This window comes from Camponotus floridanus, unplaced genomic scaffold, assembly GCF_003227725.1.
Source record: "Camponotus floridanus strain SB8 unplaced genomic scaffold, Cflo_v7.5 scaffold53, whole genome shotgun sequence".
NCBI classification, from domain to species: Eukaryota; Metazoa; Arthropoda; class Insecta; order Hymenoptera; family Formicidae; genus Camponotus; species Camponotus floridanus.
Window position 1 is genome coordinate 900,574 of NW_020229692.1, and position 26,477 is coordinate 927,050.

Here is a 26,477-nt window from a genome sequence, read left to right on the forward strand (position 1 = left end):
TAATATATATTAGATATAATATATATTAGATATTAAATATATTAGATATAATTTACGTTCTTTTTTATAGTTTATTCCTTGTTATAACTTGCAGAAATTCTTATGCAAATTTAATGAAGTTATGAACAAAGAATCTTTTCCAATATTTATCGAACGATAACTAGTTTGATAACATGTTTTATTTCTGCAATGCAATAAAAAATTCTTGAAAAAGAACCAGAGTCTAATAACGCACAACGTATTTCATCCTTTGAAGGGACTCATTTTTTACCAATTTCCCTTTGTCTTCTTATTGGCGTTGTATTTGCTCTGTAATCTGACCCTCTACTTCTGCAATCGATACGCAAGTGATTTCGATAAGATAACATTTGCGATCTTGTTCGAGATAGGATCGTTGATATTACCTTTGTAATTGACTCACAAACGACATTCGCAAAGTCTGTTCTCGCGAGCACTCGATCGAGCAATTAAGTCTTCAGCAATAATAAGGAATATCGAAATTACAATATATTATTCTACTCAATAACTTGCAACGATACAGCTCGTTCTGAATAATAAAGTTCATATGAATGTAAATTCGATATCAAATAGTGACAAAATGTAATATTATATTCATTTATGCAACTTTGCAAACATTATTAACATTTCTATCTTATATATGTCCTTGTCATACTCGTCATCCACGACATACTCGCGCATACCTCATAAACGAAATCTAACTCCTCGAGACTTGCAACCCGTAAATAATTTCACTATATCAAAGAGCGAACCAGCTAAATATTATCGAATAGTTGAAAATTTCATTTTATCAAAATCTGATCTATATAAAGATTATATATAAATTATTTATATGAAAAAGATAACTTATTTCAAAACTTCCGCTGCTTTATTTCTCAGAATAAGTAGACTAACATTATAATTTGTTTTCGATTATAAAAATATCAGGATCGTCTAATAATATTTTCCTAACATGAAAGAAAAATATCTCAAAAAATAGAATCCACTATAATATTAATCACTCATTTTGAGAAACCGCGCGGAAAATGATCGTGATCCACCATGTCAAAAGTTCATCTGGATGCAGGATCGCAAAAGCGTAAGAAATAAAAAAAGAATTTTCAGTTCATCGTACAATCTTCTTTAACAATCTCTACACGAGACGATTTCTCAGACAGTTCGTCCTCGGCTGTACCTCTAGGCTCGTTGTCGCGCGCGCGCGCGCGTGCCAATGCGACGACGGTGTCGGTGACGACGGATATTAGTGGTAGTGACGGTGGTGGTGATGGTAGCGCGCTACTTTAGGGTCAACGCATTGCCAAGGTGGCGGCCATGTGGCACGCTCGGGCGCATGGCGGAGCGCCTGCGTGCACTCGGCCCAGCTCGAGGTATGCTCTCCCTCATTGTCCCATACACACGCACACGTGTACGCACACGAGCGTAGAGCCCGGGCTCCGCACACACGCGCGCGCGCGTGGGCGTAACGCCTGCTAATCGCGGCGATTCCAAACCACGAGGGAAAACGAGGCCGGAAAGCGCGCTTAGCACTTGCTGTCATACGTATATGTATACGGATGACGCTTCTATTTTCTTAGGAGTTTTGCGGTATCTATCTACGGATGACAGCTTTACACTTTCCGGATTAGATTGCCTAGGTATTAGTCGTACACGGATCATGAGAGTTAAATAGAAAGTCTTAATCATATCTATGATACGTTTTCAAGACAGCGTGTGTCATAATGTATATAAGTTCTAGGAGAATGATAATGACATTAACCTAGAGTGGTTTCATATTTGAATTCTGAAAAGTTTGAATCGTCTCGTAACGTGAGTATGAAAATGACAATTATTTAATTCAAAATAAAACTCGCATTAAAAAATTACCTCTATTCGAAATATAATAAAATTATATTTCAATGGTATATAGAAGGTATAAAGAGAAAAGTTATAAAGAGAAACAACCACAATCCTTAATAGATCTTATCCTTATTATCCTTGATATAAATAAAAACATATATTCAATTAAAATAATTAAATTTTTCAAACAAGATTAAATTGTTGTCAAATCAAATAAAGATAAAAAAAAATTACTCGATAAAATGTTAAAAACGTTAATTGCTTTGAAAGCGACACGCGCAAAAATTAAAGAGGCTAAAATAATTTCGTACCGAATTGGCGGAGTTTCTGAAAGAGCAGTGTCGCGTGACAATTAGAAGAACAGTTTATAAGGCGTGCAAACCGCGTTAACCTCATTACCGTACCCCATAGACGGTATAACGATTCGTACAGCGGTGTACAAAAGCGGAAGGAAAGGCGGGAGGGCACGACGAAACTTCCGCGTGAAAGAATTTGAGTCGAGCCGAGCCGCTCGCCGGCTGTGTTGAAACTGCATGTTTGCATTTGCATTTACACCGGCTTGTCTAAATCATCGGAGCGGATGGCGGCCGATAAAAGGATCAAAAGACCGGAGAGGCGGGATCGTGTGAAAGGCAAAGCCCTTTTGTTTATAAGCCGCAAGCTAGAGGATCTACGAGCGGCCCTTTACCGCAACTAATCGATTATTTTTAATCGGAGTTATATATTTCTCACTTCCATATTTATCGCCGTTCAAATCAGTCTCAAGTTTTATTCGCTCGTCTAACGGAATTTCTTATTCTGTATTTATTAATTATTGCATATTTATAATTATTAGTCCTTTTATTTTAATGGCGAATTATCGATATTAATTGACTAACAGTGATAAAGTTATTTTTTCCAGACCACAAAAGCCTTTCTAGCCTGCTATTAAAGGCAAATAATTCAAGTCCCAGTAAGTTTATAAGACACAATGAAATATTAGTATTTATGAATAAACATAATACGAGAATATAATGTCTGCTTTCAAGAATACAATACAAACAAAATTAAGATAATTTGTAAAACCCAAATTTCAACAACTTGTCTTTACATCGAACCCTCCATTTATGGTCCACGATCCACGATCATTAAGGTGGAAAAGATTAAGAGCAGATCGAATTTGGTGCCAACCTGCTGAGACGAAACCGAAACAACGCGCCGGCACTCGACGTAGCAGTTGCAGGTCGCACCATAGGATGCAGTCCGAAAACCGCAGCAGATCCTTGCTCCATAAGAGCAGAAAGAGCAGGAAAAAGAAAGAGAGAAAAGAGAGAGAGAGAGAGAGAGAGAGAGAGAGAGAGAGAGAGAGAGAGAGAGAAAGAGAGAGAAAGCACGATCGAAGATCCCTCGACGAGGAGGCCCGTCATGTAGAGGAGGGTAGCGGCGGAAGGCGAGGTAGGGGTCGATCGCAAGGTAAAAGAAGAGAAAAAGAAAGACGGGGGAAGAAAGAAGGAAAGAGAGAGTCCGGGACCGTAACTGTGACTATGCCGGGACGGCATGATGGCGGGTGGTATGGGTCGTCACGGCAACCGGAGTCGAGGCTAGCAGAAGCAGACTGCCTCCATAGCGCCTCCGCTCTCTTCTTCCTCTCTCTTGAGCTCGCGATTCGTTCTCTCTCACTCTCCCTCCCGCTGCTTTCGCCTTTTCCACCGTCTCCTGCCGTCGGCCGTTAACCGTTACGCGGCTATCTCCGCCTCTTGTTCCTCAATACGGACTCGGATGTAGTATATCGCCGCTTTCTTTTTCGCCAGATCTCCCTCATCCCCCTTTCCACTTATCTCTCCTCTCGCAATTGACCAACACCCTCTTCCTTACTCGCGACATTAATAATTGCTTGCTTTACCCACTCGTTATTTACCATTACTATCCATGTAAAAAACTGAATTTCTATGATAATTTTCTATTTTGGGCTTACAATCTCTCGTGACCTTAATCAGCAAATTGTTCATGTTTTTCGAATTATCTAGTGTGTAATTTGAGGAAATTCATATTTTGGGGCTTGTGCCCTAGAACACATATATACATTTCTATCTCGCTGCGTTTGTTTACATATGACATACTTAAGAATTGAGAAGCTCGTAATTCAGAAAACGTAAATATGCTCCAACAATCTTATCAGAAAAAAATTCGATTATAAATATAAGTAATAAAACTTTTAAAACACACCATATATACCTCCACACTTTATTACATCTTTAATAATATTGTCCCGCTTTTCCTCCTTTTTTCTCCTTTTTGATTGTTGTCGTCGAAAGGTAAAGAAGGCCGATAAACGATCCAATTATTTCTGCTTATTTGCCAGACGAATGGCGAATAATTGAGTTGGTTGTCTAATGGCATCTTTATATCTTCGCGACCAACCGATATCTTCGATAACAAGAATCCGTTCACGCTTAACATCTTGACTGCCATATGAATGGCACTTGTATTTTTTTCGCATATAAATAACAACTCAAGTTTTCGCTCAATTTACATCTGTATTTGCTATTCATACGCGAATAATGTAAATTAAAATAATACGTGCTGTGTTGCTCGATTTATCAAAGAAAGAACAAGATATAATGACAAAGAAAATGAGATAAGATTTAAATTTTTAATCGTGTTAAAATACGAGTACATGTATAATTTAAAAAAAAACGAATATACTTTATAAAAGAAAATGTCAAATAATTAAAAATCATCCGAAATGCGGAATATGTGATATCATTGTGATATTAAGATAGGACCTATCTACGAGCATGTGATGAACAATAAATATCAAATGATAATAAGAAATTCAGCTCAAGGCCGCGATACATTTTCAAGGACCGGTCTGACATCGTAGATCCGGAGGGAGAAGGATCTTTCGATCTCAGTAGGTGGTCCACCTAATGCAGGACGCTTGTTTATATATGTATACATATATATGTATGTATACATACATATACGTGCCTGATGCATCCTCGAGAATAGCAAAAGGGGAACGCGAAGATACCCCTCTCGAGATTGAACCCGTCCAATTTCGTGGAAACACACACGATTTCGCGCGGCTGCCGGAGTCTCTCACAGACGGCAAGGACGATCGATCCTTTGATCGCCATAGCCGGAAGACAAACCGAGATGGAGCTCTCTCGCGTACGACAAAGCTCTTCCCGGTGTAATCTTCGGCTGTGAAAGGAGAAAAAAAGAAAGAAGGAAAAAGGAGGAGCATCGAAATATATAGCACATCGTCGGATAAATGGCGCAAGAAGAAAGGAAACGTCGCGACCCGATGTCGTTTATCGAAATCTGTGGCTCATAAAAGCGTGAAGTGACGAACAATGAATGGAGATAACCACGTATACGAAGTAATGATAAGAAACGAAAAATAGCGCAAAACCCACAATGAAATATGATCAGATTATAAATAAGTACATTTTTTATTGGGGAATTGCAATTTTATAATATATATAGGTCACAAAAATAATATTATTTTATAAATATTAACTACGAAGTTCATTTTACATTTTAAAAAATATTCTTAAATATTTTTTAAAAATGTGTATTAAAATTTTTTTTACTTGTTTCAATATGTTATAAATATATAAATTTTATGAATTGCCAAGTCGCATAATTTTGCAATTATGAATTAAAATACATATGAAATGAATATAATTTAACTTTTAAAGGTCACATATATGGGTTATCTTAACCCTATCGATATTGTAACGCTAAAATCCTCCCAAAGCCCTTAATCAATAAAAAAAATTTATTTTTTAACTTTTGTTGTAATCATTGTTTTATATCAAGAAATATATATAAATTTTTATAGATTTTCTTTCAAGTACTTTGAAATAACTAAAATTGCGATAAGACATTATGATCCATATGTGATCGGGAACAAAGCAAAAAAAATATAAAGAGTTAAAAAATTCTTCGCAAAGTTTTAGTAGATTAAGTAACGAAACGTTAAAAAGTAGACGAAACACGCGCGACATTTATAATTAGCGGGATCTCGGATTGCGACCGATAGCGAGGTGAAATACGGGAAGTTAATCGCATGCCGAGAATAATAAGAAGGTACGACGTTGATTTTCCTCGTTGTTAACTTCGTCGAGATCCCGGCGAGAGCTTTTGCGCGCGTCACGTGAATATAATCTCGCTATGAACTTCGTAATTTCCTATATAACGACCGAGCAAACGTTCCGCCGATTGCCACGAACGACTTAGGCGGTGTTATTCTCCGCTAATTTTCTCTCTCTGAATCGTCAATCGACTGTGGTCGATAATTAATAATATAACGTTACGTGAAAATGCAGAAAGCGACAACGATTTGTCGCGATTTTGCGATACATTATGCCGCGAAAATGACATTTAAGATATATTGCACGCGAATGCACGTGCAAACATGTATGCGTAAAGTGCGTAAGAGGTAAAGTAAGGACTAGGACTCTCGATATTTTCTTTTCTCTCTCTTATTGTTTTTCTCTCTCTCTCTCTCCTTTTATGCTACGCTTCTTCTTCGCAACTATATCTAATATATCTCTATCTCTATTCGCTTTATTGTCTCTTTCTCTCTCTGTTTCTTCGCCTCCTCTTCCTCTTTCTTATCCACTAACGTACCGCTTTACTGCGAGTCAACGACTAAAATCCTCTCGACTTTCGTCGGAATATCTCGACGACCTGTGCACTTTAATCGAATGATTTCGTCCGAAGAAAACAAACACGTGACGACAGATACTACGTTCTCGCGAGGATTTTCACTGTTCATTAAAAGCACAAAATCAGAATCTCGCCAAGATATTTTTAATTAAAAAAAACCACGCGCACATACACACACATATACATATATATATCAGGGTTGAGTAAGTTTATATTTTTCTTAAACTAAAGTAAGTTAATGGGTTAAAAAATTAATTTAGTTATGTTAAAAGTTATACAAATAAAAAATTAACTCAATAAAAGTTACGTTAAGATTAAATTAACGTTAGTTAAGATAAAAGTTAAAATTTTGAAAAGTATTATTTCACTTTATATTAAATTAGATTGTAATTTTAAAATTAGATTACTCTAAATAATAATAATACGAATCATCAAATAAATTTGGGGGGAAAGTTAATAAGTTTAAGTTTGTGTGTTTAAAAAATAACTAGTTAAAGTTAAAAGTTAACTCTTTTTAAAATAACTAAGTTGAGTTAAAAATGATCAACTTTTTAACTTTTAACTAATCTAGTTATTACCCAACCCTGATATATATATATATATATATATATATATATATATATCATTGTAGTAAAAGATTATTTTTCCAATAATAAAAATTTAGAATTAAATAAAATCAATATGAAATGTGTCATTATGTTTAAACTACACTAATGCGTTAATTTATATTATTTGTATTGCCGTATTCATTGTATATATAAAACTAATACTAATGTCAGACACGTGTCGAGATAATACGCTAAAAAAGTGGAATCGGCGAAATAATCTGCTTGATTACGTGTTAGTTTGCAGAAGCTAGGCAGAAATCGTGACATTGAAAGTGTGGCAATCGCGTGTGGCAGCATGCGTGCATACATGTGACTATATGAACGGTTATAAAATAAGTCAAGTAGATGCTCAAGAGTTTAATCTTAAATCTTCACATAAAATTCTTTATAAAAATCCAGTTCCTCTGTTTTGGGAACACGTTAAAATAATTGAAATATATTTCGAAATAAATTCAGAAGAATCACAGAAAATCTTTGGTATCGAATTCTCTTTCTCGGAATATAAATAACTTGAGGAAAAGTAAAATAAAGAAGAAAAAATCATTAATATTCATAAGTAGACAACACTTTCCATCAACGATTAATTTGCCTAATTCTTACAAAACAAAATAACGCACGGTGTCTTCGCAGTTTAACGGTGAAATGACCCCCAGTAGAAGCGAAACAATTCGTGCTTTCCGCAAGGAGAAATCAAGAGGACGGGATAAAAGAAGCAGATCATGGCTTGTGTATAGCATACAAAAGGGAGAACCGGCGAGGAATAAAGAGTACGAAACAACGGAAGAAAAGCCACGGTGAGACTCGCGCAGAACAATACGAGAAAAAGATAGAACGTAAAGAGAGAGAGAAAGAGAGATAAAAGATTTGCCGTTGTCAAGCAAACTTTTTATATACGGCTATTCAAGTGCAAAAAAATATCATCCGCATCTTACATTTCTAATTGCATTTAATATACCGCATTTATGACTATGTATATATATAAATTAACACGATAAATTCAGTTTAAATTCTTGCAAAAGTTTGAGAGTTTAACAAAACAGAATTATACGAGCTTAAATTTCCGTTTGTAACATATAATGTCAAATGTTAATTTGAAATGATATAGAAAAATATAGAACATAATTGTAAAATTGAGTTTTACCCGTGTAATATTTCGTTTTATTTTTGAAAAAAATAATACGTTGAGTATATTTTACGATAGAAATATCCTTCGAAAGATTAATCCGGATAAATGTACTCGTTAAAAAATTAATTAAAACCAATGCCCATGAGAGAGAGAGAGATAGAGAGAGAGATTTTATCGCATCATGATATAATTCTTCGTGAAGTTCGAGCACCGGCTGGCGACAAAAGATATCGCGGGTTGAAACGGAAAATCAGAGAGCGACGAGAGAGAGGAAAAAAAGAGTTAATGCAAATGGATACGCAAAAGTTACGATGCTAATTAAAGCACGCGGCAGCCACTATTATATATTACATTACACGAGAAAGCGACCGAATACCAATAATGCGAAAACGTTACTACCAAAAAACGAAGCGCAATTATCCAAACTGTAGATAACGAACAAATCTGGATCAATTAATAAATTTCCATATACGCGCAATCAAAAGTGATATTTTCGAATACGATTTAAAGCAAAAGGTCATTTATATATATATAAAATGTGTGAAAAAATACGCAAATATGTTTAAAAACTATTCCGTCCCATACGAGTAATTTTATTTTAATCCAATATTAAAGAGAGAGATCATGATATTGTTAAAAATTTAACAGATTGTCACATTTAAATACTACATATAAATTAATTTAAGTACAACATAGAATATTGAAGTTGTTTTCTCACATAATGATATATTTTCATTAATCAGTTTATTTTCTTTATTAAAAATTATTTCTTTGTTAAATTTTTAACGTTATTCTTCATGATCACTAGTCGTTTTAAAATGATTCAATCTTAGGAATTGCATAAATCTGTTTCAAAGACATATTTGCGCAAATACTTTGCAACAACGATTCAACATTTTGTTATTCGCTCAAAAAATATAAACTAACAACACACATTCTACTAATTTAAAGATTTTTCTCGAAAAAAAAAAGAAAAAAGCGAACCGTCAAACACGCAGCAATATAATAGTCCTTAAAGCAATTGCACGAGATTAAAAGAGAGAGAGGCTAAAGAGATGTGCATCCAGAAGAAAGAGGAGAAAGAGAAGAGGGAGGAGACGCGACCATTCAAAGGATGCGATCGTGTGGCAAGGACTGCTCGTTAAACCGGAAAACAAACTATGAACGAGCGAGGACAACGAGGTTCACGCCACGAAATACGACGATGCTCTGAGCGAGAAACGCGCGATCGTACGTGCCTGCGGGTCTGGTTTACGCATGTGTTGCGTGTATATTATACGTATGCATGTGTACGTGTTTATATTCGAGAAGATATTACTTCGCAGGCGCGTATATTTACTCGAAATATGTCATTTAGCCGCGTCATCGTTAGCGAGATAAAATTACGGCACGCGTTGCTTACATTACCGCGTTGCTTGAATCTACTTGACGGTATATTTAACTTTGCATTATCTTTTTCTACGTATAAATATTTTGCCATCGGTCTTAATATAATTTAGAGATACGACAAACAAAATACGAGAAAATGATTATGGTAGCGATGAGTAATAAAATCTTCGATGCTCCTCGATACGGTCTGAGCATTAAGATGACTTTGTATAAGTGGCGTGTAATTTTCTCAGCAGGAAAAGCTATAAAATCTCTTAGAGAGACGGTTGCCATTATTTTATTACGTATACATAGTATCCCAAAATTATTGAATATTTTTTTCATCGCACATGAATAAACTTCGCTTCATTTTTTTTCGTGCGATTGCGCTTTTCCTGCTTTTTACTCGCTTTTTTTACTCGCTATGTCTTCCGATCGATCGTCCGATCCTATCTATCATCACGTCCTCGTTAATCCCTGTATTCTCTACCTAGTTACCTGATGCCATCACCTTTTCATCCCCTAGGTTCGGCTGACCCGCGATCGATTCCACGATGACAAGTAGAAAATAAGCTTATTTTATCTTGTCATAGTGGATACAAAAAAAACCGACGCGACTAATGAATAAATGAGCAAGATTTGGATACTTTGATCGAGCTCCGATAAGATATCTCCGCGCAAAAGCAAATTGTATGAAGACCGTAACGAAAAAATAACTCGCCGTTCCCCCTTATGGGGAGCTTTCTGTGCCAAGGCAATGTTCTCTAATGTGTAGAATACATGAGAATCCGTGTTACAAAATTCGTAAAACGGATACGCAATGACTCGCTCTCGCCGCCGTTCGTAGAAGAGCGTATTCGCGTCACCGTGCGACTAGAAATAACTCGAAGCCAAAGGCGTCGCCATGCGTGACCAAGAATAGCCGTATTCATATTCACGATATAATGTATGGCAACAATATCGCGCGATAAATTACAATAACCTTTCTGTAGTTATTAGTGTGTGTTATATTACTTTTTTGTATATTATGTTATATTACTTTTAAATATCTTGCGTTATTTACCATTTATTTTACCATTCTTATTTTCAAGCAAAATACCATTCAAACATTTCATTGTAATATCTTGTTAACTACCCCCAAAAAAATTATCATTAAAATGCTTCACACTTTTTAACTTAAAGTAATTATATCAAAGTTAAATTTATCATTTCGTAATTATCTCCGCTAAAGCAGAAGCCACTGAAAAAATTCCAATATTAAAAGTTTCGAGTAATAAAGCCAAAGTAATGTCATTAAAATTGCAGGTCAATTTTAATTTCCATAAGTGAAGAGTTTTCATCGCCTTTTCTCAAGTGTTTATTTCGGAAAAAATTCTATTCGGAGGCGACTAGTAACAGAACGCGGCACTGCACCCTAGCTTGATCCTTTTTCGCGGTACAACAGCACGATGGGAGGATTGCCCGGGGTCATCGGATCCTTTATTACAATGGCAATCCCTACCTCTCGTTCTACGACACCGACCTGTCGCCGACGTCGAAACCTACTGTAAGCAGCACCCTCGCAATCGCCCAACACGTAAGATTACGCGTGCGCAGGAAATATCTAAATATCTTGTCTCTCATATTCCTGATTACTTACATCTCTCGGTTTCCGATAACGGCAGTTCGAGTTCGATAAGAATATATCTCGTTTGTGTCAACGTACTCAAGAAAATAGTCGCCTTAAGAGGCGTTATCTTCATTCCTATTTTTTGACTTTCATTCGAAATAAGATTATCGTTATAAAATATTACGTTTCAAAATTCATATTTCAAATAATAATATTATTGGATATAATATTTTATATTGAATTTTGAATTTTGAGTAATGTTATTTTCGCGTATCGTATAAAGAAATCTTCCAACATGAAAAAGATATTAAATTTTAAATACTTCTCATTATCAAAAAATTTAATGATATCATACAGTTACAATAGTTAATGATGTATGATTTTTTAATTTTATTATACATGTTTATAATAACAAAAACACAATAATAAAAACACAACCACAGTGTTACTAGAAAGTAAAATTTTGTGCGTGAAATTCTATATAAGAGAAATATAATATAAACATGTAATGTATAATATTTATATTAATATATTAATATATAAATATCTGATTATATAAATATAATTGATGTATAAAATTGTCTAAGATTGTTTTAAAAAATTCAAATCATATTTTTACTTCTCAACCGTCTCTTCATCGTCTCGTCCTCCGGTTGATCGCGATAAAACGTTCAAGGGGAGGAATACTTCAGCGTCATCCTCCGATGATAGACTACGAATATATCAGAATGGCTTCTAGCCGAGAGCATTGTTCAACGTCAAGCATCCGAATAACTCCGGAGGACGAAAGGCACACGTTAAATTCGTACACGTATACGCGACATATGCATGTATTCGCGAGCCGATAAATCTCGTGCTTCGACATCTCTATTTCCAATCGCTCAAATCCCTGCATCTTATTCCTCCATTATCTTGGTATTTTCCGAAACTACCATTTCAATCCATATTACACTTTTCACGTTGATACACAAATATAATGCGATGGTTGAGAAATTTACGAGAAATTAAAAATACCTCGTGAATAACTCTCTCTCTTTTTCATTTAAAAGATTTATTATTATTATTTCTATATGTGTATATTATTCTCTCTCGTACGAATATGTAATAAAAATACAACAAATTATAATAAATAAAAGTTAAAAATAGTCGCAAAATAATAAATTCAAGTAATATCCTATAATTAATATATTAAGATTTACGTGACAAATTTCATTAGTTTATAATTGTGTGCAATCGTTGAAATGTTACGATATGCGTCAGATCAATATCTGCTCCGTTTTGGTGAATATTTATTGTATGTACCAGCTTCGCGCATAGGCAAATATCGCGCGCAGTCAATATTTCTGTCATATACCGCGTAAATCCGATACCGGAGATTCGCTTAGATACTAGACTACATTTGTATCGAATTAATCGTGCGGTCTGTAAATAATTTTCATTCCCGCCAAGGAAATATTTTGAAAAATGCTATCGTGACAAAGCCGCGGTATTTTAGGAGCGAATAGAGCGTGCTGGTTTTGCTGTCTGCAAGTTGGATCAGATTTCATATAACATAACCACGTAGTAATACGAACTTTTTCGAGCAACTGTGAAATGAAATTGAATTACGACGTATCTGCCTTATAAATTATTATACTCGCGGAAATAAAAGATTAGAACGTAAGAATTTGAAATTTGAAAATTATAGGTAATCTTATCATTTTAGATTATGTTTTATTAAACATTACCAAGTTCTTTTTTATATATCTTATGTATGTATGTATGTGTGTGTATGTGTAAAAAAATATATTAATTTTCATGACATTATCTTAAAAAAATATATCTAGACAGAATATATTAAAGAAGGAAAATAAGAAGCAACAAATTATAATAAAACATTTGATAATGCAAATGTTCGATAGCGCGTGTTGATTATTTGAAAAATTATCAAGATTGAACAATGTCGGAGCGAGTTAACAAATTTATACACGACACGAAGCGAATTCTTTTGAATCGTTCTTCGAATCCGTTCACTAGGAGGTGGATCCGCTCACCCCTCCTACAAGACCTCCGCGAAGCAAGTCGGACTTTTCTTGCCCGACTTTCTCACGTAATAACCGGAAACGAGAAGCGGAGAGAACGAAGCGGATCGAGTCATAAATCCAGCTTTTAACAGCAATATCATCGGCTCTTTTACAAAACTGATTATCCAAGTCAATTATTTCTCTCGACATAGTTACAAACTCTATTTTGATAACAATGGCAGGACAAATGTTTTTAGACTCGGATATATATTGGCATTCTAAATTGTTTTTTTTAATATCATGCTAAAAAAAGTTTATCTGAAATTTATTTGAAAAATTTAGTTTTCGAAAAATTTTTAAGATAGAAATAACTTTCTTCAAAAGTATGTCATCTGTTATTCGATAAAAGCTGAAACGCTCGAATGTATTTCCCGAGATATAATCTACTATTAAAGGAGAACATTTTTTAATGTCGATCGTCAAGCTGATGCTTTATATTGCTTCCAAGAGGATTAGCTTGAATTCATTTACGCTGAACCGATCGAGTAACCTTCGAGAACCCGACGACTGTTCAAGGTTACTGAGAAAAGAACAGAAAGAGAGAAAGTAGCGTTTCGCTGTTAAAATAGCATCGGTATTCTAAAGATTCCGCGCAACAATGGTAAACCACGAAATCTAGGTTTCTCGTTATTGGATAAACTTTAATTAAACAAAATCCAAATCTGTCGATTGATAATTAATAAAAATAAATTGTTAATAAATAAATTAAATCGCTATCAAATAAGAAACTTGATTGCAAAATTAACACCAATATGAAGCAAAATTTGTAGCAGAATATTTTCCAATGTCGAAATTAATATATGTTAATCATTTACGTTGTCGTAATTTACTGCGATTACTCTCACTACATTTAATGAGCTATTTCAAAAGTACATCGATCCACTGGAATTACACAATATACATATGTATACATATATATTTATCATTCCATCAGTGTACATTCTTTCAAATTATATTTTTTCATTTCCTAATTGCAAGATATCGCATCGCTGATTATCGCTACTTAGCGCAAGAATGATCAGTACGATAATCGATCAATCGCGCGTAAACGGTCGACAACTTTCCCCCTTGCTCAAAGTCACACGCGGTCTATCTAGGTCGAGTTTTATCTCCCGTTCCTTCTCCGGCGTATCTCATTAACGCACCTAACGGACCGACCAGCGGAGCGGAAATTCCGAACCGGAGAAATTTCGGTACCGTATGTTCATCAACCAAATCCACACGAAATCGCGGTCAGAAACGGTCTGACCCATAAAACTTATCGGGACGATATACACGGACGAGCGGAAAAGTCACCAAACAGGAAATACCGCATATTCCGTCAACAAATATATTATATCTCTATACGCGACGTTGTTTCCAAGAAAAATAAATGGAAAATAAATCTCACGTTTAATCACACATATCGCGTTTAATTACACGTATCGTTATTTTTCAACATTTGAGAAAGTTTCAATTTTAATACTCCTCGCGTTTAATAGTCCGAGAGATCGCGCGCAAAAGACTTTCGGTGCTAAATAGAGCTTCCTAGTGGTAGCAACGAGTCCGAAACTGGATGTCGGCCAATGGACGCGCTCGCCGATGGATCGTGAAAGAATGTGCGTGCGACAGCAAGAGGAGAAATCGCGCACGTGTGTCGCGCGAGCGTGGCCGCTTTCACGCGCGAAGCGGCTGCGGAACTTTAAGTACTGCCTCTGCGACTGCAGCCGCTCTATCCTGGGATAATACATTCGTTTCGAAAACACGATAATAATAACAACATACGAGATGGAGCAATGTCTCGAGCTAAATATAGAACGCGTGCATATGTGCGCATTTATCGTCGAAAGAGTAGCATATCGCTGACAAACGCTGATATACAAATATAATAATTCGCAATTTTTTTTTTTCATTTTTTTATCATCAGCTGACTGATATAGTTCGACGAGCTATGAGAAATGTGCTCGCCTTTGTGCGATAAAAGTGCGTTTTTCAAAAGATGTAGATAATTCTCAGGATGATAATAATTCTAACAGACCGAGAAAAAAAGTTTCGCCGAACAACTCAGCAAAAGTTCTAAAGATGTCGGCGCGACGGGACAGCCGGCGAGAGCAATAAAAACGGCCTTTGAAAGGGAGAAATAATTCTGCCGTCGAAAAGTTCGCTATTCGCTTCGTTTAGCGAGTTGCTTTGCATAAATTACTCGATAGTAATCGAATTATACTCTGCTACTATGCAAGTCACTGAATTTACTCAAGTCATGGCGAAATATGTCGCAAGTTTGCTAGTATTGTTTCCCTATTCGTTGTTATTGAATTTTCAAAGCAGACGAGACTGTTTTTCGCTAATTGAATATTCATCTTGTTATTGCATATGCCGTATGTGACTTATTTACCGTATTACACGCGCTTATGCGGTATGCTTCTCTCATTTGCGGTTGTTATTAAAGCAATAACTGTGATTTAATGAGCGTGATTATTCATATATTCCTTTGCGTACCAATTGTTTTATATGTATACACACGTTAATGATTTTAACTGCAATTACCACCGTTTGTAGCATAATAAAATAATATATTTCATTTAACATAAACGGACATAATGTAGTAAAATATTATCAGGGGGAGGAAATTATATATTGCATGTTACATATAAAATCATCATCGAAATCATGCAAAACGCGCGCGCGTTTGGATTAAGTGGCAAAATATAATATAAGAGCTTTGTGCCAACGTTTCAATTTCTCTTTCGTAAAAAAAAAAAAACTATAATAAAGAGTTGAATCTCGTTGCCGATGACAATCGACCACGTGCGACTTTCTATCGCGTAGAAATTGCGCGATTTGAGAAGGGAACGCGTATGAACGAGGCAAATCGACCAAGCCAAACGTGGAGTACGTGATATCGCGGGAACCGCGTCGAGTTTGTTTGCAAACATTGGCAAACTGGGATCGCGAGAGGAGAGAATTTACGGCGGGATCGTCTCTCGAATGTATTCGAGGCCGACCGACGACGATGGCTGCCAAGAGAGAGAGAGAGAGAGAAAGAGAGAACTATGCGCCGGTACTCGAAGCCAATTCAATTTGCCGACGACTCGGCTCTGCTTAGCGGTAATTATTTCCGGGGTCTCGGTAAACGTGTTTCGCGCTTACCTCCCCCTCCCCCCTCTCTCTCTTTCGCCCCACTCTCCCCGCTGGCGGATACGCGCTCGTTTGCGATCGATCGCGACACACACACACATACGTACATACTCATGCATATACATACACGTACATACACGCACACACATACATACATATGACGATGACGTTCGCGATCGCCCGTTCGAGGACGAGATCGATCGCTGGCTGGTGCCGTGCCAGAAATAATATCGTTCGCAGCGAAGAGAACGCGAACTATACCGTGACCGAGCGACATCGGAGTCCCGGCCTCGAATCGCTTTCTCCTCGGACACAAATCTAAAATATTCCCATCCACGATACACGCAATATCTTTCGAAGATAATACGATTCTACGGATTACTCCGTTTTCCCCGCGGGTGAGATACGCGCCGCTCTTGACTTCACCGAATTGCATCCTTCGCGATTTTCCGTTTCCTCTATGGTGGATTCGTGAATAATTCAGGAGATCCGCAGGAAAGAAAAAGAGAAAAAGAGAGAGAGAGATAAAGAGAGAGTCATCGCGAACCACAAATCTCAAACTTGCAATTATATCTTCATTCACGACTGTGACACATTTATTTGCGATTCCGCTAATTTCTTCCTCAATTAGGAGGACTCGACTTTTATTTATGACGCTTCCTGTTACGTTCTTAAAAGAGAACATTCGTTTAAAGTTGTGATCGATTACCCGCGATAAATTCTTCAATTGTATTGTACGTGTATTCGTGTACTTTGCAGACAGGAAATTATCTCGTAATAAACGAAAAAATTTACTGCTAAACGAGAAAGCACTATATTTCTACAATCTTAGTCTCTGAAAACTATTTAAGAAGCTATCGCAGTTTCTGCAGTTTCTTCATATTAGCTGTCTAGAAGTTGAATCGTTTTTCGTGATACAAGGTAATAACGTTCGAAAATTTCGCAAGCCTTACTTTTTGATTGTTTGTAACAGGTGTTTCTTGTTTCATGCATCAAGTGTACATTTTATCGGACAATCGATTTGCAGCGTCGACTGATCGGTTGTGCGCGAATATCAGACTAACTGCATACGCGAGACGATAAGTTTGCCGAAAAAGCGAAAGAAAGTTTCGCGTACCGGTCGTTAACTTCTCTCACCGCATCCATCATTCGCAAATAAAAATTTAATTCGACAAGCGCAAATATTTTTCATGACGCGAGGGCGATCGTGCCACCGACTTTATTTTCGTAATCTCGTATTCTGTTATCGCCGACACTTTTAGCACGAAATCCTTGTCAACGATTCGCATGTGTATTTCATCAAAAATATGACTAATAAAAATCTTGAGAAAATGACTCTCTCTCTGCATAAAAAAAAATAATTATCGCAATTGAAAGTAAAAATCGTCGTAAACATTTCAATTTACGATCGTATGACATCAAATAAAAAAGCAAGTATAACACACGACGCAAAGTCATTGCGACAATTTCTAGACTCGTCGTAAAACGTTATTATTATTAGTTTAAGAGAGTAGTTTTTCTCCGAGAGCAGAGAGAGAGAGAGAGAGAGAGAGAGAGAGAGAGAAATTACCGCGATGATGAAACATGCGTTGCCACGTAACTCGCGCAACTTTATCGCAAAGTGATTCGTGCCTTAACAAGGTGTAATTTCGCGCAAAGCGCAAAGTTAAAGAGCTTGAGCGAGACGATGCGCGCTAAATGCTGTTTACACGACTGTCACCAAACTTTTTATTCGAAATCGTGTGTCGCGTCTCGCCGGGAGCACGCGAAGGACAAAAAAGCGCGAAGCTCGGTTCAAAATCGTCGTAAACGTCAGAGCTTCCGACCTAAAGTTGGACGTTAAAAACGTCTCCGTCTCATCGATCCGACATCTTTCCGCTCGACAGATCGACTCGTGAAAAACTTGAGATATAATGACGTTGTCGCGTGTGCGAGATATGTATATAATTTTCAAATTCCTCGACTCCAATCTTTTTTGTGTCGCGGACGCGTTTCGGATTTTGACAGACAAACGCGGGCGCGATCCACGCGCGATTCTCTCGCATCGAGGAAATGATATCGGTTTAAGAAATGACGTTGTCGCGTGTGCGAGATATGTATATAATTTTCAAATTCCTCGACTCCAATCTTTTTTGCGCCGCGAACGCGTTCCGGATTTTGACAGGTAAACGCGGGCGCGATCCACGCGCGATTCTCTCGCATCGCGGAAATGATATCGGTTTAACGTCCGAGCAGAGATACGTTTCCGCGTCGTAAACACGCTCGCGGAGTGTCGCGAAGACTACAAATAACAAGATGGCAGCCGATCGAGAGCGATAAGCGCGACGGCGCGCGACATACGGTCGCAGTCACGCGTTTCGGGATCTCGCATCGATCTCGACGGAGAAGGAACGCGAGCGAGTACACAGGATGTAACATAATGGATATAGGTACTCACCGGAATCTCGATCTCCTGGTCCGTCGTCTGCGACAAGGGACGACGCGCGTGTTGTGGTCCTGGGTCGCGACAGAGCGCAGTATATCCAATATGACAATACGAGTATATCCAATATGATAATCCACACAGAGAGCAAAACTGTCGTACACTGATATGAAACTCTCACTGGGTAAACTCGCGTGGGCGGGCGGGATGGGCGAAATACGCGTACGTATTATCGTGCCTTCCCTCAACCGCGATCACTGATTTTCCGGCGCACACTTCGCGTTGGTTATCGAAGCCGAGATGTACGGAGCGAAGTGAGCAACGGGAGAGCGAGAGCGAGACGAGCGACACAGCACTTTCCCGCGACGCGCACCACTAATAATACATCACTACGTCAACGGTAATGCCCGGCACGGCCATCATTGGGCAGTGCCGCGTCGCCGTTGCTTGTCCATGCGTGCATGCGTGACCGCGTATTCGAGAAGCGCGCACTGGCCGACGATGAGGAGGTATGCGACGTACTCACCGCGATGACGAAAGCAACGGCGGCCGCAACGTCGATCGCACTAATCGACGAAATCTCTCACCCTGGAAAGCACAGAAACACGTCGTTGATGATTAATTAAACAGACAGGATAGCAGATGGAGGGATCTCCGCAACTGTGTTCACGCGCAATTACTTTACGGTCGTATATTCGCGATAGTGTCGCGGGGACGACAGCGATCCGGGAGCGACGCAAGAACGATCCGTAACGCGCGCGAGCTGGAGCGAGACTGACGGCGACGCACGGAATCAGCCGATCGCCGCCGAGCCGCCGACGCGCCGACGAGACACGAGAACGCACGAGGAGGCCAGTAATGCCGATGATCGAAGAGCCTCCCCTCCACTTCCCCCACCGCGCGCGACGCAAGGCTCGACGACGGATAGATAACGCGGCGCACGCGCGAGCGAGCGAACCAAGGAACGAGCGAGCGAGCGAGCGAGCGAGCGCGTTTGCTTCTCCTGACAAACGCGATTTCATTACGTAAAACAAGTGTGCGTCGTTTCGAACCTTTGCGCGCCTTCTCGATTCACTCGTCATCCAAACGATGCATCGATTTTGCGGGCTGTCGTCGAGCCGATTTTCAAATTTTAATCGACGCTCCGAGAATTTTCGCGAGAACGCACGGAGAAAAATATCGTTCTACTGCCAAGAAAAGCGATTACTCAGTTTATTTTTCTTTTTTCAAGTAATAGTTTTCTTCAACAAAGAATATATTCTTGATAACAGTCTTAAAATAAACTCATCACAAGTTAGAAAATCTCATTATCGTGTACTCAAGAGAAGAATTTATTTTCTCTTCAAGAATATTGTAAAGTTGAATCAAAGAAAAATCAAACTTATTTCACTCTTGTAGTAAGTAAACCAAATTTTGGTTTTAATTTAATATTCTTGACTAAAATACTGCACTTACTAAAATTCAGAATATATTCAATTAAATGTAATGCTTGTGGTGAATTTATGATATATTTGCGAATATACAAACTTATGATATACTTAAAATAAATAATATTTACTTGAATACAGTATACATTTTTCTCTGTGCACATGTGCTTAACACACACACACACATCGGATGAAAAATTTAATTCAAATTATTGTTTGTTATTAAGTTATCGTTTATTAATACGTCACCTTCGGCTCAAGTGATTAATTTCGAAAAAATCGACTTTTCTTTCGGACGGAAATAACCTTGAAACAGAGAATACCGGTGATTCAGACACGGTGGAACGCGTTGTTTCACGTCAGATGGATGCGGGTTCTTATCCTGGTTACCGTGCGAACTCGGATATACGCGTTAACGAATAACCCGTCACCCTTGAAACGTGAAAACGATGGACAAAATAAAACAATAATCAATAATCGTCAATAAATCAATAGCCGTCGATGATTCATCGAGAAAACACGCACGATGATCGAATGTTGCGAAATCTTCTCGATCGATGGATTACGCGCGAAAGTAGACAGGCAGCAACGGGAGTTGGTGCACTTCGCGCGAGATACGATTGTCGTTCCAGTCGTTCACGAGAATCGTCCTCCTCGAAACGAGCCGAGTCACGTCGTGTCGCTAATCTCTCGATGCTAAAGACGCGCCGAGTCAGCCGAGTGGGCCTCTTATCGCGCGTGACGTTCGCTTTCGCGCGAGTCGAGGATGCGTCGTCGACCGCGTGTACTCGACACGTTCCGTTATCCGGATCGATCGAGAGGAATTTACGGACTTATCCTTCCTATAACGTATTTATCGAACAAAGATCTCGCCACTTTTCTCTCTCGCGTCGTTGTATGTTTGCGCTCCGAGTGCCGATGACGCGAGCAACGACAATATCGCGCGCTTCATCTCACGCGCACGCACATACGCATCCGAGAGAGATTCTGCGTTTCACCTTTCGATCGGCGAAGTACACTTCGCACACGTGAAACGGAGCACGATGAGGATCGAGGACGCGCCTTGTTCAGGGAAAAGCGCGGCTGTGCTTCCCTTTGGGCGGAACTCGGTGTCGTTGACGGGAGAGAAAGAGAGACAAAGAGAGAGAGAGAGAGAAAGAGAGAGAGAGAGGGGGGGGAATGAGGTGGCGGACAGAGCGCGGAGGGAGGGAGAGAGAGAGAGTTGGAGAGAGAAAGGTGGAGAGAGAATGAAAACGGAGTACACAACGCGACAGCAGGAACGTACGATGGAACGAACCGACTGCGACGGAGATCCGACACAAACTGAGCGCCTCCGAGCTGCTGATTGTGGCCGAGACTCTTGCCGATAGCATCCCCTCCTCCTCCCATCCCCTTGCCTCCTCTCTTCCCCCGTCCCCTATCTCTCTCACTCTCTCTCTCTCTCTCTCTGCCCCTCTCGACTCGTGCAACCCCTACGTATAACGCTCGACCTCGCGCTCTCTTACGTCCATACGCTCGCGTCGCGAATCTTCCCTCTCTTCTTCCTGCTCCTTCTCCTTCTACTACCGCGCGCAGCCGCCCGCAGTCACGAGAAAGTTTCCGGCGTACTGGTGAGTTATCGGTATTTACTCATTACCGCTAAATCTGCGCGCGACCTCGCCATAACGAGAGAACGGCCGGATCGAATCGCGTCGTACGAAAGTGAGCGACGAAGTAATTTCGATTTCCAATTCGCGATCCTCGAGGGAAGAGGGATTACGCGAGTGCACGAAGGAAGAGGGATTATTATTTTGCGAGTATACGTACTGTATATTTACGAGAGGAGCACGCATATGGGCTAAAATAATAAGTTTGGTATTTTAGAAAAAGAAGGACCAAGAATATATATATATATATATATATATATATATATATATATATATATATAATAGGTACTTCTTCCTCCCCCCCTTCTTGTTCCCTTCCCCCATCTCTGGTATATTTATGGCGATCTAAGCGATTACGGGGTATACCCGACTATTTCATCTGAAATTTTCGGCCGATCTAAATATTCAGCATGTATAAGTGCCTTGTTGCTTCGGGTATTCAAATGATCGGGGATCGAATTTACTGCCCTAATCTTATCCGTCGATCAGTCAATCGCGGTTAATCGTCGATGCTACTACATGATCTTCGATAGACAGTAATGTCATTATCGAAAATAACCGAGTGGATTCGATGACTCGCGTGCGATACGCGTCGAATAAATCGCGTAAAACTCGTCGCATCGAGATAAAAGACTCCGAGCTACACCGGGTGTACCTTTGCTCGTCACTTTTCCCGACAATGCGATATAATTGTTTAACCGAGTCAACATCCGCACCGAGCAAAAGCTTTACTATGACGCTTTATAATTTTTTAAAGCGACCGCACGAAAGTGAGCAATTTCGAGATCTTCACGACGTCTTCTCTCCGAGACGCAATGTACAATGACGATATATAAGAGAGCGAGATATAAAGTATCAGCGCCACCGATTCCCGACACCATATCTCTCGCTCACGTAAGAGCAACGATAGCGTCTGCTCCGGATATTCTTGCACGAAGCGCGAGGAGAGAAAGAGAGAGAGAGGGGGGGGGGGGGATAAACTCATTTCTGCGCGTCTCCGAAATTGATTTTCCGTGAAGATGACAAACGACCGTTGACTATTCGGCAAAGCGTAATTTGCGACGATCGCAATATTCTTTGAACGGTAAAGCAATCTTCGAATAAGTTGGTGTAACAAGTGGAATAGCGCAGCGTTAGGCGTATGTAATATAACACAGTTTATCTCTTGAGAATTTAGAAAATCAAATTATACAAAATGGAATACAATTATTATTAATAATCAAGTTTAGTAATTAAATTTAGTTATTAGTAATGAAAATGTAGCATTATTAAAGCTTGCACAGGAAAAGACAAGATACATATATTTTAATTAGTCGCGAGAAATAAATTTTTACTCATATGTTATCGAAAATATGCTTATAAAGCAATCCAATTGCATTGAAAAAAATTGAATATAACAATAAAGGCTGTACACTGTATTAGGTTTAAAAATATAAGGAGATGAGTCTATATCATGTTTCTAAAATAATAATTATACATGTAATGATTTGAATCGGTCACAGTTCTTTAAATTCATGTAGTGATATAATTATTTCTGGCATGTTAAAATTGCAAAAACAACTTAATTTCGTTACAGAAGTTGATAACAACCAGAGAAATGTCGTAAATTGAATGGTAATTTACCGAATTTATCGAATGATAATGATTATTTACATTCTAATATATATGTATATATAGCTGTTTTTAAACACGACACACATACGTAAGTTATTCATACTGCGTCATCATTATATCACGTATAACATCGAGTTAACTTGAACAGGCATTATAGGTGGAGAGAAAGATAGACAAAGACAGATAGACCGAGACAAGGACAGAAAGAGAGAAAGAGATAGTAAGAGAGCACTGGAGGAGGAGTACAAAATGTAGGTCATGACCTAAATCACACACTCCTTGGCCTCTATTTGAATCTTTCACAATTCACGAAAGTGTTCAAGAAGTTTCAAGAAGTACTTTTAAAAAAGAAAAGAAGCTGCTATAATAAATGAATAAATTCTCTTGTGCCATTAATCTCATTCTTTATATTTTAACATTTTAAAATAAAGCTATCTCTAATAAAAAAAATGCGCAATCTGATAAATGTATATATATATATATATATTTAAAAAAGAAAATAACAAGTTCTTTAAAATTACTTGTGTTTTTCGTACATAAAGTATATATATTTGAAATTTCTTTTATATCTTCAGATATATTTATCAAATTGTGCATTTTATTGGAGATGACTTTATTTAAAAGTATAAAGAATGAGATTAATGACATAAAAGAATTTATTCATTTATTACAGCAGCTTCTTTTCTTTTATAAAGTACTATATATATATGTATATATAGATTTTCAAATATAATTATTTACATGTAATAATTTTTTTTTAATAGGTAAAGTAAAATTTTGAACACAATAAAAATGTATGTTTCAATAATTTAATTAAACTTAAAATTAATTAGTATAATTAATATTTTATATATAATAAATATCAATTAACGAATGTTTTTTTCATTGCTTCAAAAAAAACAACCAATTTTCCATATTTTTTTAATATGCAAATTTCAAAGAAACATTATCTATCTTTTTCCATTACGTAAGACTTTTTTAATAAAAAACAAATATTTTATGTTACACATATATAACATTGCATTTTGTGCTATTTATATTTGATCTTCAAAAATTTCTACATATTATCAACAAAATAATTAAAAATACATTTTAAAAAAGTGCATTATATTATTCTATATTTATCACAGAGGAAGCATCAAAAATTTAGCTATATATTTCCCAGTATTTTTTTACTAAAAGCTATATCTTTGATCAATGATGAAACAATAAAACATTCGAAAAATCATACTCGTGTTTGAGGCGATGATAATAAAATATTCCGGAAACATTATTTTCGAATTCAGTAAATATAGCATACACTATAAACTTTTAATTAAATGCTTCAATACCCATCTCTATAAAATAGAAAAAAGTAATCATCTCTATCTTATCAGCATGATCAAATTAATGGCTAACAGTCTCAAATTTATTACAGCCCGCCCGAAATTATGTCGTAATGCCAATGTTTAATCAATCGTTGTCGTCGAAGAAAAAACTGACAGAATAAAGAGCCGACGGTGCGATTAATTATAGAGAGAAAGAGAGAGCGAGAGAGCACGTGTGCTCGGTTGCAAATGTTTCCCGACTTGAAAACGCCGCAAGAAATTCTCTCGTAGCGGTAGCCTTGACGCGCAAACACCTGATTCGCAAGCAACGCGACGAGAAGGGAGTTAGAAGTCGTCCTTTCATCCCTGCGAGTCGTCGACGTGCACGAGGATCCAGTCTCGGCTCGTTCCTCTTTTCTTCCCAGCCTCCGTCCCACGTTCGCAGACGTTTTCCCCTTCTTCCCTCTCGTCGTTAGCCTGTGATGCCTCCGGAAACCCCACTCTCCTTTCGCTGCTCTCAAGCTTCTCCATCGCATTATACAGTCCTAACGATGCGACACACGTTCACGTGTACATACATGTATGTACATACACGCGCACGCAATAGTTCACGCGTGCATTATGCATCGCGACATTGCTAGCGCAAGAGACGAGATCGGACGAGACACGTGGTTGCTGGGCTGCGTCAAGCGATCGGCCGCGCGCGATTCTCTCTTCATTTTCCACCTTCTTGGAGGAAATGTCTTGCGCGTGCACGTCGCGTGTGTCGCATGTTGTTGCTTTTCGAAATTTCATGCGAGTCTCTCTTATAGTTTCTTTTGCGAAATTACACTTTGCTTTGTTTGACGCTTGGAAGTATAATAATAATTGATAATTTTACGCGAAGGATACACATTGTTGTTTCCAGGAAGAAATGATATCTCGCCATTTTATTCTTGCTTTTAATATTTTTTGATACTATTATTTATCATTCTTCTAATTCTCTTTATTATTGAATATTCATTAATGATATGTCATTTTATTTTCCCACAACATACAATCACATATATCTGTTGATTGGTCCGTTGATCTGAATATCGCACAGCAGAACTTGACGATTAAATTTTTATCTGTCAAAGCAACACAGAAGCACGTGTCACTTTATCTGTTGAAGTATGCTACATGCGCCACTGACGTCATGGATCGTTCGCAAGCAGCGTTAAGCGTAACGTAAAGCGCGTGACGTACGTGCAGTCGCGTAAAACAGGAACAAAAGATGACATGGCGGCATTGCGTTAGATAATGCGGCCTTGCGACGTCATCGCGCGCATGGAAACGGTGGCTGGATGCCAAATCGAGTGTATCGCCGACGGCCACGTTTGCACTATGCTAAATATACGAGAGAGAGAAAGACGGGGTGGTGTAATAACTTCCTATAACGGCGCGCCGCGCGCTTTGTTTCTTCCATTAAGCCGTTCTTCTCTCCCTTCGCCATCATCGACGCGCAAGCTCAACGCACACGACGCGATTATCCCATATAACAGCATATCGGCTTTGAATCACGATCAACATTTCTCGCAGTAAAGCCCACATCAAACGCAAAATGCCTTCTCCCATATTCGGCAATAAATCGTATATGCATCATAAGATAACAAATTGCCCGATATCGTTATTGGGC

The 26,477-nt window shown here is 38.2% G+C and overlaps 1 protein-coding gene across 2 annotated transcripts in view; it reads right to left on the minus strand.

Moving 5' to 3' along the window:
* The window catches only part of LOC105253960 (serine-rich adhesin for platelets), a 164,007-nt gene extending 142,444 nt beyond the window's left edge, over window positions 1-21,563 (minus strand). The window contains exons 1-2 of one of the 2 annotated variants that reach the window (XM_011262347.2): window positions 21,252-21,563; window positions 18,842-19,414 (exon numbers count right to left, since the gene is read on the minus strand). The gene's annotated coding sequence lies outside the window, so the exon portion shown is untranslated. Of the gene's footprint in view, window positions 1-18,841; window positions 19,586-21,251 lie in introns of those variants that run through there. The other variant, XM_011262350.3, reaches the window with a different exon arrangement.
* Between the last annotated feature and the right edge of the window lie 4,914 nt (window positions 21,564-26,477).